A 13,087-nucleotide genomic window follows, 5' to 3' on the forward strand; every position below is an offset into this window, starting at 1 on the left:
ATTTTCAGGCAAAGTTAATCTGTGTTATAAACTCTACAACATAACAAATATGTAATATGCTTTTCAAAAGGGATTTCTGACAGTTACACATATTACATTCTAGGCCAAATCCGCAGCTAATCTATTTACCTTAATCTCACAAAACAGCTACAAATAGGAAAATATTCAGATGAAAAGTCAAATCTGTGTTAACCATTCCTCCCTTTATGGAAGGAATGTGAAATAACAGGGAGAGGACAAGACTGACAACAAATGTGGTAAGCAGCTCCTGAAATTCCACCATATCTTTCATCCACAGTAATAAGCAGGGTCTTACTGTGAGTATTTCACTGCAAGACCAGAGACTAGTCAGTAGTCTCCCACCACTACCTGGATGTAAGTAAAAAGTGTTCTACCCTTACAAATGATAAAAAATGTACTTTGGCAAACAGTAGTTTTTAAGAAAAATATATTCTCTTTGAAATTCTTCAAGAAATGTTTTGTTCAAACAAACTTTGTTTTCTGGGATGCTCATCGATATTTTCTCCATGTGTTTCATGTGCATGTTTCAGTGCCTGAACCTGTGTGTCTGGTCACCTAAAGCACATTTTGTTACCTCAGTTCTTTCAGTAGCTGACCTAATATTCCACAACTTGCCTCACTTAAAATCTCTTGTTTCATAAAGTTATATCCCCACAGATACAGCATTATAAATATTAATTTTATGAAAAAAAATAAAAGGGAGAATAGAAGAAGGTGTATGAATATATTAGAAGAAAAAACTTGCTTAGAAGACAAAAGAATTTCTACAAATACATTGCCTTACTATTAGCATGGCTCTTGTCCTGCTAGTGATTTCCCCCCTCTTTGATGTAGGTTTTACAATCTAAAGTTTATTTATCTGCCTTCTTTGTAACTGAATCTGTGTGAAATGTCTCCTATTTTAAGATACTTTAAGATATGGGATCTAAGTACTAAACAAAGAACAGCATTAAGGAACAATAGCCACTCTTACTCTGCATGATGTCTGCATCATTCCTTCCAACAAACTTAGGTGTAAACTTTTATACTGAAATTGGATTGGATAAATTGGCTTAGGTAGTTTGCTTATAGTCATGATGTGGAAAAAAACAATTTGCTATCAGTATCCTATTATTTCCACTTCTGCTTAGAAATTTGTGACTTCAATGAACAAACCCTAAGGCTTTATTGGGATGAGGATGCTGCTAAGATTTGTTAGAGCAGCTAAATTTTTTCTCTCTCCAAGGAGACAAGTCACAGTCATAATGATCTTAGATTTTTAGAGTGTTTTTCAGGACAAAGGATGCCCAAATGTTTTAAAAAAAATGACAAATTACATATGTGAATCTTACCATTCACCACTGAATTTCAGCAGCCTCGGTTGTGAAAGATTTTTAACAACACACAGTAAAGTCTAGTTCACTTTAGGACAAGATATGACTAGTATAAAGCAGGAAAAGTCTCAGCAGGCAGACAATAACCCTTCAAATGGAAATGCAAAGAGACCAGGGAAGTTAACATACTACTCGGGAAGTGTGTCACATCAATTTAACGACCTTCCTTTTGTGTATTGAGAGGACCATACATCCAATAACTCATTGAGTAAGTTCAAGTGCACTTTATGCACTTAAAGCACAGTTCTTCAAGGTGCTGAGTACTGTGGTTCACAAGACAACAAATGGTAAGTCTCTAAAAATGACATGATTAAATGTAAGTAAGTGCTTAAGTGCTTTACTGATCAGAACTTCCAGAGCTGTATAAAAGAGCCTGTGTCCCTGAGAGCCTGACATTCACATCTTGAAAGCAGGATTCCTGAAGGAGAGAAACAGAAGCAGTGAGAGGGGCTGGTATTTTTCACTGGCACAGTTTAAACAAACAGAAATAGATAATTCCCCTCAAAATCCATTCTCTCACCCATTCCTTGAGAATTTGCTTTATAAGGCTAGAGTTGAAGAGAACAAGGATTCTGTTTAAAAAAAAAATAGGGTGGGACGGGGACTAAAATATTTCAGAAGAAATTTAGACATAAACCTAGATCTCTAAAAAAACCTATTTCTATAAACATCTCCAGTGCTGTGCTGCAGCAAAGACTGTGCAAGAGGGAGGTCTACCATATGCACTAGTTTGAGTTTCTCGGATGGAGGCAAATGTGCCTGAGGACTAATAGCTTCTGAAGGTCCACGAGGATGGAAAGAGCAGGGAATGGTATGATGAGATGCCAGGAGATAACGAGCACATCCAAGAGTCTTGGAAGAAGCAAGAAGGAGGGCTGTCACATCGAAGGGTGATTTTGAATAGCAAAATCTATTATCCTAGTGTTTTCCTAAAGTTCATTCACAAATGCCTCAGTCATCCTTGGGCAACTTGAGACCACCTGTCCTCAGATAGCCAACCTCTGGGACCACAGCTGCTGTCTTTTATGTCAGCATTTGGATTGGAGTTAAGTTGCTTATATTAAACAAGTCACGAAAGGTGGTAGTTGTGTGTCCCAAAAAGTATCTACAGCACGACAAGACAAAAGAAACCTAAGCTCATAATACTTCTTAAAGTCAAATCTAAAAGAAATGTTAAAGGAAGTGTTGACTTTTTTTTTTTTTTTTTTTCAGGTAAACACACATTCTTTAAGACTGTAGCACTGCACATGCAGTAGATGCCTTACTTCACAGTGATCTATGCAATGTACAAATTACATGCCCAGCCTCTCTGGGAGAGGTTAGTGCATTTCTAGAAAACGTCTTCAGAAAAGCCCATTTTCAACATGAGACAGGCAATCAAAAAGGACTGTGAACAGTATGATTTGTAAAAACCTAACCACGTCAAGCAATCAGCTACCCTGGACTTATTGACTGAACCCAGGAAAGCTTCTTGAGCCCATATGTCTAAAGTAGCGAGCGTTTTTTCCTTCCTAAGTAAAAGTCTGAGGGGGTTTGAACCCAGATTCTCACCGCTTGGGGAATGTCCTATTAGACTACTGGTACTCTGAAGAGAAGGCAGGGGACACTCTTGTTATCTTTTTTTGCATGGGGTAAGTGTATGAGAGCCAGAAAGAGTTGAAATAATAGCCAGTCCTCTTCAGTTAGTGGCTGGCAGTCAAATTCACTCTATTGGAGGCATCCAAAGAGCAGGAGGAGAGGACTGTTATATTAGAGCTGGCCTTTTAAGTCTGCTTTTACACAGCATTTCTGAAAAAAATGCATGAAGCTGGAAATGTGTACCTGTGACCTTCTTTTCTTGTATTCCCAGTCCTATGGGTAATTAGTCCCCTACTCCTCGTACCAGATCTAAAGCAGCAGGCATGAACCCTGAGGGTAATATATATTCTGTGATACCCAGGAACGCTTCTCAGTTCCCATGAATGAATATTCAGCCCTGCCATAAGTTCAGGTCAGTATCGGCATGAGGTCTGACTGATAATCCCCATTCCCTGCCATGGTTCCATGTGTAAAGAAACATATGCCCAGATGGTTTCCTGAATGAATTCCATTAAAGCATCAAATCAAGAGACTAAAGCCTGGTGGACCTTCAGCTAGCACCAACAACAGTTTAACATGGGTGCAAGGAGCACGAGGGCAGCTGGGGAATAGAGGAGGACAGCTGCAGGAGCTGGGGCATGCGAGGAGTGGGCGATACGCAGTCGGGACGCATACACATAAGCATATGACCAGAGGTGAGAAAGAAGCTCTGTAAAAATAGCACTGTGGGGAAGGGGATTCACCTTCTCATTCACAGTCTTTTGCTGGGAATCCCCAGTTTGCTCCCACCAGACCAGACTGAAGCGATCAGAGTAAAATCCACTGCTATAGGATTAGGAGGTGGAAACTGAAAGAGGACACTGGCATGAAATACCCCTCATTCTCATACATGTAATATAGCAGATCAGTTCCCCACTTATAATTTCATTTCCCTTTTCCCTTGTGCGTGTTTGAGATGCACAGTGGGAGGAGAAGGAGGTAAGGAGTAATGAAAGAAAAAGAAGAAAGGGCATCCTTTACTTGCACACACACGGGAGGAAGTTGAGAAGAGAGGGACAGTGTAATGTGTTCATTGAGAAGAAACTCCTTCAAACAAGGAGAAAACAGCAGGACAAAAATGGAGATGAAGGAAAACCATTCAGCTGTGAAGCATTTTGGGGAGAGGGAAAGGTGTCCCTGAAGCTGCTCCACTTTGCACTGAGAAGGAGGGAGAGGAAATAATCAAAGTTACTGGGTACCAAAGGCTTTCTGCTCCCTCTGCAGCCACCGCTCTGCCCAGCTGTCACCCAGCCCTGCCTTGGTTACAGCCTTTTCCCCAGCTGATGCCTGCGAGTGGGGAGCATAGGTGTAAATCCAGAGAGCACTTCAATACTTTTTGCTTAGTGCTCAATAGAGCAAGAGCTGAAACTATGTTCCCTTTTCATATATTTGGTTAAACCATGACACTTACCCACCAGCACATAGAGTCATTTGTGCATGCCCTTCTCCTTTTTCTTCTTTCCATCGTCTTTTCAAGGAAACTGAGAACAATAGTTTCACTCCTCCCAAGCTCTGAATGAATTTCTCATATCCCGTTAAAAGGCTACAACAAAAACCCCTATTGAATAAAAAGATGATGTCAATCTTTATTTCCTAGTTTTCTTTTTGATCAGGCTTACAGGCAAACTAGAGGATGAATGCTTGTTAGTGAATTTGGGTGGAATTCTGATGGATAATAACCTCTTGGTGCTGAACTCTTCAGTTCTAGCAAAAGGTAAGACTCCCTGCACATGCCCTGAAAACTTCTGAACTTTTCATTATATCAGAGTTGGATTTTTCTGATTACTGATGATTTTTGTTGTTTGCACTTATAATTGCTACTGTTCTCTAAAACTGTTTTGTAAAACGACAATCAACACATGAAGGCTCCTGTGGTATTGGCATGCATCCAGGCAACTGAGAGCTAGGTACTACAAAATTTAAAAACACTTCAGCCAAGAAACTGTTCAGTAAGGTATGTCATGGCTAGTGCTTCTTCTCTAGGAAAAAAGAAAATCCCTAAAGACTCTATATTAAATTACTCTTCTTTGTAAAATTATAGCTCTTGGATATATTGTTTGGACAATGATGCTCTTTTTTTCTTTCTATTTGGTTTCATCGAAGCTTCAATATCTTTCAGGTATAAGAGATAAAATGATAAAGTATTGGAAATTCAGGCACAAGGAATAAGGAATTGAGCTAATACAATCTGTATGATTCTGATTACTGATGATGGGGCTTTACAGCTGGATGTTTTGGTCTGCCACATGCACCCCAGCATTTACCTAACTGTTGCTGCAACCACAGTCACACTCCGAAACAGCACAGATGTCAAAAACATTTCCATAAATGTTTTGGGGTGGTCTTCTAAAGGAAGCAAATATTATGCAGAATCAGAATAATGCAATTGAAATATGATTAATTTTTACCCTATTTTAACATTGGAGTTATGCAAATTTGATTAAAACAGAGATTTAAACCAAACTGAAGTGCACATAGAGCAACAGCTGTGCACGGTCTGCAGCTGGCTTTCCAAGCAGCACGCTGTTCCACAGTCCTTCAGCTCCCTCTGCTGCTTAATCAGTTCCCATATTTTTCATATTTGCAGTTAGCTTTTACTCATTTTTTTTAACCTCTGTTTTGATGAGAAAACATGATGCAGATTAAAATTTCACCTAAAGCAATGAAATGATTGATTGGATTGATAAACAGTGTGTGCAAAGTTTCATGTAATTATTGTCCCTCCTTTCCTCAGGGAATGACAAGAAGCCCATTCGACTCTTCCGATTGCTTTTTGGTGACTTGTAGTGCCATTCTGCCATTACAATTTGACTTGGTGAAACTGAAATGTATCTGCTGCTTAAGCTGACATTTCCTGGTTGCATGATTTTATTTAATAGAATCGTAGAATCATTTAGATTGGAAATGACCTTTGAGATCATCAAGTCCAACCGTTAATGTAGAACTGCCAAGTCCACCACTAAACCATGTCCCTAAGCCCACATCTACATGTCTTTTAAATACCTCCAGGGACGGTGACTCCACCGCTTCCCTGGGCAGCCTGTGCCAATGCTTGACCACCCTTTTGGGAAAGAAATTTTTCCTAATATCCGGTCTAAACCTCCCTGGCACAACTTGAGGCCATTTCCTCCTGTTCTATCGCTTGTTACTTGGGAGGAGAGACCCAACCCCCAGCTTGCTACAACCTCCTTGCAGGTAGTTATAGAGAGTAATAAGGTCCCCCTGAGTCCCCTTTTCTCCAGACTAAACACCCCCAGTTCCCACAGCTGTTCCTCATAAGACTTGTGCTCCAGATCCTTTACCAGCTTTGTTGCCTGTCTCTGGACACATTCCAGCACCTCAACGTCCCTCTTGTAGTGAGGGGCCCGAAACTGAACACAGGATTCGAGGTACAGCCTCACCACCCTCAGGCAGGAAGGCTCTGCAGAGGAATCTGGACAGGCTGGATCGATGGGCCAAAGCCAACTGTATGAAGTTCAACAAGGAGAAGTGCCAGGTCCTGCACCTGGGTCACAGCAACCCCACCACCACCACCCAGCTTGGTGTTGTCTGCAAACTTAGTAAGGGCACACGTAATCCCCTCTTCCAGATCACTGATAGAAATATTAAACAGAACTGGCCCCAGTACTGAGCCCTGGGGACACCACTTATGACTGGTTGCCAGCTGGATGTAACCCCATTCACTACCACTCTTTGGGCTAAACCAGCCAGCCAGATTTTTACCCAACAAACAGTGCACCTGTCCCAGCCATGAGCAGCCAGTTTCTCCAGGAGAATGCTGTGGGAAATGGTGTCAAAGGCTTTACTAAAGTCTAGGCAGACAGCATGCACAGCCTCATCCACTAAGCGGGTCACCTTGTCACAGAAGATCAGGTTAGTCAAGCAGGACCTGCCTTTCACAAACCCATGCTGACTGGGCCTGGTCACCCGGTTGTCCTGTACATGTCTGTCACGTGGAAGGAGCTGGAGGCAAGGGGGAAATATTTTCCTAACCCTGGATTTTTGATCTATCAGCACCCCAGCAAAGCCGAGAGCCTTGTGCCCAACCAGCCTGCCAGTGTCCCACTACAGGGACCCTTCACTGAAAAGTCCCACTGGATCAGAGGATGATTTGACTGCCTTGTTCAGGGAAACACGCCAACAGCATTAGGGGACCCCTCAGAGGGTCTCCCCACTTTGTTTAAATGTGTTACCTGCTGCAGGCAACTGCTAGCGCCCGCAAAGGGCTCACACTAACAGTTCATGGACTAACACTCTTATTACAAAATTGTGACAAGTTAGGATTCATGACTGCTGGTGAAAGGGACTGTCTGCAAAAACAAGCTTGAAATTATATACTACCAAATTATATGCAACCAAAACTAATCACTAATATCAGCTAGCGTGATAAGCATAAGCATGCGTAAGACAAAGTTCTTACCCAATACAAGTCCCTAGAGGGAGAGGACAGGTTCAGCCCATCAGCTGATCCCGGAAGTTATGATAGTGTCTTCCCCAGCTTCACCCCTCATTCCTTCACTTTTTAAACTTCTCTTGAGTGACTCTAGTCATACATTCTTTCATTAGACTGGTGTAAAATTCTCTTGCTTTTCATTTAAAGACATAGTTGATAAATGTAAAGCGCATACCTTGGAGGTGGGTAGCTTTGGGATGGAGGTGTGTGTACTATTATAATGAGATTATAATTCCACCATGGTTGTTGGCTCAGCATTGGACATCTATCTCTCATTTGATGGCTGCTATGCAGCTTGCCAGCTGTATGGTACCATCAAGTTCCCAGTCCTGCAGGAAGTACAGCAGAGCCTGGACACAGGGTCTCCACGCTGCTCCACCCTCCAGTGCTCTGCTAGAACAGCAGGTTGTGCTGCCTAGGGAACCATGGCGGAGTATAGTCCGTGCATGCCAACTGTCCTGAAAGTGGAAACTGTATTTTACCCTAAAAAGGCTGTTACAATGCCACTTCTGTTAGGTCCCAGTTTTCTCCAATTCCCCCCTCCAAGTGATTTTTGCACAATATTGCATGATGGCACTCAAGATGATCTCCTCCATAACCTTCCCTGGCACTGAGGTCAGACCTTTCCGGATCCTCTTTCTAGCCCTTCTTGTAGACAGGTGTCACATTTGCTAACCTCTTGTCAACTGGGACCAATGGTAAGCACTTCTGCCAGCTCCCTCAGTACCCTGGTGTGGGTCCCATCTAGCCCCATAGACCTGTGTGTGTCTAAGTGATGGTGGCAGGTTGATGACCATTTATCTTTGGACTATGGGGGCTTCATTCTGGTCCCGGTCCCCATCTTCCAGCTGAGTGGCCTGGTCACCCACAGAACAACTGATCTCACTCAGGCAAAAGCATTAAGTACCTCATCCTTTTCCTCATACTTTTTGTCACTATGTTTCCCCCTGCATCCAAAAAAAGGATGGAGATTCTCCTTAGTCCTCCTTTTGTTACTCATGTATTTATAGAAACATTTTTTATTGTCTTTTACAGCAGTAGCCATATTAGGTTCTAGCTGAGCTTTGGTGCTTCTAATTTTCCCCCTGCATAACCTCATGACATCCTTGTAGTTCTCCTGAATGGCCTGCCCCTTCTTCCAAAGGTCATAAATTCCTTGGTTTTCCCTGAGTTCCAGACGAAGCTCTCTGTTCCGCCAGGCTGGTCTTCTTCCCCACCGGCTCACCTTTTGGCACATGGGGAAAACCTGTTCCTGCACCTTTAAGATTTCCTTCCTGAAGAATGTCCAGCCTTCCTGGACTCCTTTGCCCTTCAGGACTGCCTCCCAAGGGACTCTGTCAACCAGTCTCCTGAACAGGACAAAGTCTGCCCTCCAGAAGTACAAGGTGGCCGTTCTGCTGAACCCCTCCTTACTTGTCCAAGAATCCAAAACTCTACTATTTCGTGACTCCTATGCCCGAGATGGCCTCCAACCATCACATCACATTTTGTAGTTTTAGTTTTTGGTGTTGTTTAATTATTTTTTTAATTATTTTTAAACTATATCTTCATATAGGTCAATGCACTTTTTATTACCCACGTCTCTGGAATACTTTTTTTTCCTTGATGTTGTTCACCTATCTTGATGGTGTTCACCTATCAAAATGCTAAACAAAAAAAAGAAGTCACTTTTATGCTTGTATATTCTAGTCTTTATGGCTGCATTTTCCATTTCTACAGAGATTTGACAAAGCTTTCTCAGCAGACAACTATATATATTCAAACAACGTGTTGGTCAAAAAGCAATTTAAATGCAAACCACACACACACACACATTCGTTAAAGTAGAACTTTGGTTAATAAGGTATAATGAAGGGATAGAAATATCTGCCAGAATATATGTGAGAAGTGTCATAAAAAAATTCAGCATCATACATCATACTGACTAAAACAGGGATTTGAAAAACAGCAAAGGTTAAGGGAATATTAACACACAAGATTATGCTGTTCCAAGGCATCTCTGATCCTCAAGGATTTTAGAAAACCCAGAAGGTCTATCTAGATTACATCAAAGAAGGGAAGCTTAGAATTCCGTGATGTGTAATTTTCTCCATAGGTATGTAGGGTATTATATCCATCTTTTTTCTGTTTGGATATTCAGCCATGCAATTATGTTGGTCATTCATGGAATTACCCCAAGAAAATAAGATTACTAAATCTCCATTTGAAATTCTGCAAAACTGTTGAAAGCACAGGTTTGGGCAATCTTGGCCAAGATGTTACTTCCTCCAAGACAACTAGGATGACTTTCTGGGGAATCTGCATTAATTCTTGGCCCCAGAAGCAATGGTACTTGTGGGTATGAAAATGCAGCCCACCCATAATCCAACATGAGCAGAACAACTCGGACAAATCAGGCTTGATCAGATCTTTCAGGCACTGCTTGGATACATTGCTTTGCCTTTTGTGAGGACAGTGCTTATGTTTGAATCTCTTTAAAGCGTTTGCTGCTGTTCAGGAAATGGTGACACACTGCTGCTGGCTCTGCACAGGGGACAGGAGAAGCAGCTGTCTTTCCTACCACTTGCTTCATGCAGCATGTTCTTGAGTGGCACTTTAGGAACAGGCCCATTGGGTTGGAGACTAATTACGTGACTGAATTCTTCTCAGGAGGAAATTACAGAATGACTGTCAGATCCAAAAGGTTCTAGGCACGTGAAACAAATAGGTGGATTGCAGAAGCCCAAAGGTGCAGTCAAACAAGAGCCCCTTCAGAGGCTGCTTAATTCTGGAGGTGCTCAGGAGGATCTTTGCCTTCCAGCCTGAGCATCCGTCAGACACTTGAAATCCGTGCATGTCCTGACCTTCCCTTACCTGAACAACTCAGTGCCTCACTCCTGCTCAAATCTCACCAAGGAGTCTGCTGCCCCACTGCAGCCAGATCTTGTAGTTTACGTATTGCCTGTAGCTTCATACAATGACAGTCCCATTGCCAGAAAATATATAGGGACACAGAACAGGAGAAGGCAACACTGATCATTATACCCAGTCCTTCACCACCAGAGACAACCAGAACATGCTCAGCAATTCATAGCGTAAAGGACTCAAGTGACAAAAGCTTTCCCATTGCTGACAAATGTCAGGCCTACAGTCAAAAGGCCAACATCCCAGCTGGGATATACCACAGTCGGGAAAGAGAAAGCCTTTGAGGTCCCTCCAATGAGTTTCATCCTTGCAACAAGAAAGACTGTCACTCAACATTAAATTCTCAGGTGATTCAGATGGCTGCTCCTTCCAGGTCTGCCTTTCTCACTGGCCACTCTGTCCCAGTGGTCACTATAGGCTCAGGAAGCCTAACTCCCTGCTAACACCCCAGTGTGCAGGGTAGCTCATACTACACAGGCATAATCATCTGCTTCAGATCTCATTTCTGAGGACCAGACACCCAGCCTTGCCACTGTCATCGCAGCTCAGCTCAGCACTGGACTTGGCACACAGGACTCTTCGTTCAGAGGCTGCAAATGTAAAGCTGTCCACTAGCACCTGAACAGCATGAAATAGCATCCAGCTGCTCAACAGAAATGCCAGTCATCCCTACCAAATTAAGCAAGGAAAATTTCATTTCTGATCCCAAATTTGGTGATTAGTTTAACCTTGAACATGTGAGTAAAACACACCAAGGTGGTACTATAAGGGTTTAAAGATCTCAATTTCATCAGCTTGTCCTAACTCAGCCTTACTCAGCTGATCACTATGCCACCACCCCACCACCCCACCACCCCCCAGTGCTGCAGGGAAGACAAGTGAGAACTAAAATCCGGAGTTAGACATCTTTGGGGGTAGACAGCATAAAAGAGGCAGAATAGCCCTTTCCTTTACAGACTTTGCCAATGCCCAGAAGAAATCCTGAAATACAAGATTACTACACTGAAATAAAATGCAAATAAAGTGATCACACAACAACCTAGTTTCAGTTGACCCTTTTTGGAATCCTAAAGGACTTAACTTTTCTCATTTTGGGATGAAACTTTTTCGTAAACTTTTCATCCCCAGTATAAAGAAAGCCTATTCCTTGTTTGTTTATTTACTCTTCAGCTGTTTATATACCAACTTCTAATTTCCTATTTAAATTAACCATGACCATTTCATAACTGTTCAACCTTGTACCATGACTTAAATTCCCTTTCCCAATATATTTATGGAGTCATCACTTCCACTCTCATCCAGTTTTTCTCACTTTCTTTCCAAACCTCGTTGACAAAGAGAACTGAAGAAAGCAAATTGCACAGCACCAAGGAAAGCAAGAGCCGAACCACAAAACTGTGGTCCTGTGATGGGAATATTCTTTGGGGAGTGCCTGCATAATAACCTGGGCTGCAGGATCTGGGTGTTCAGGTCTCCAAGGACTGCTTTTGCATTTTACAATAAAGAATAAAATACCTGTATGAACACAGCTATTCTTCTAAGTCATTAAGCCTGAGCTCCAGGTTTTAACTGCAAACTTGCATGGTGACCTTACATGCTGTCTAAGACGATCCAGGTAGCAGGCAGCATTCTATTGCTCTTTCCAGGTAGGTTTAACTCAACAAGTAGCAGAGCAGAGTGTCTTTTGTTCAATGTGAACAAAACTTGATTGGCAGATTCTTTTGCTTAGGATCCAAGTTCCAGGCACTTGGCCTATTGATACACCTGCAGCAATAAATTAAACATGCCTAGAATGGTTTTCTGACACTTAAGGTAAGCGAGCAGAACAATTCACATGGAGATTTTCAAACTTCTAAAAAGTACATGTATGCAAACCATCTGGCTGAGATGTTCCCAAGTTCATATTAAATTCTTTAAACATGTCTGGGGCTTAGTCACAATAAGGCCAGACATTAGTGACATGCCCCAGGTATTGCTATGAGAGCCAATGCTGTTTAACCTCTTCATTTACAACCTGGAAGATAGGAGTAGTGCAACTTCTGCAAGTTTATGGACAATACAACACTGAGTGGGGTGGCTGATAGACCAGAGGTTTGTGCTACTAATTAGAAAGAACTTGACATGGCAGAGAGGAACCTCATCAAGTTCAAAGGGATATGCCAACTGCTGCACCTGGGGAAGAATAACCACAGGCACCAAGACACAATATGATCAGCTAGCTGGTGAACACCAGTTTGTATGCAAGCAACACAGCTTTGCAGTAAACAAGGCCAATAGCCTGCTGAGCTGCACTAGGAAGGGTGCATTGCCAGCTGGTTGAGGGAGGTGATTTTCCACTCTGCTCAGCACTGGTGAGATACCTGAAGTGCTGGGTCCAGTTCTGGGCTTCCCAGTACAACAGAGACATGGACATGGTAGAGTAGCTCAGCAAATTGCCATGATGATAAACGGATCAGAACATCTGACCTACAAAATGGGACCCAGAGCTGGGATCCTTCAGCTTGGAGAAAAAGGTCAGCGAGATCTTACCAATGTGCATAAATACCTGCTGGAGCAAGGGTGGAAGCAGAGAAGACTGACTCAGTCTTTTTAGTGGTGCCAAAGGAAAAGACGAGGAAATCGGCACAAAAAGTGAAATACAGGAAACTCTATTTACATGTAAGGAGAAAAAAAACCCAAACCAACCAACCTGCAAGGGTGATCCAATGCTGGAACAGGT

The sequence above is a fragment of the Falco peregrinus genome, chromosome 6, assembly GCF_023634155.1.
Source record: "Falco peregrinus isolate bFalPer1 chromosome 6, bFalPer1.pri, whole genome shotgun sequence".
Lineage (NCBI taxonomy): Eukaryota > Metazoa > Chordata > Aves > Falconiformes > Falconidae > Falco > Falco peregrinus.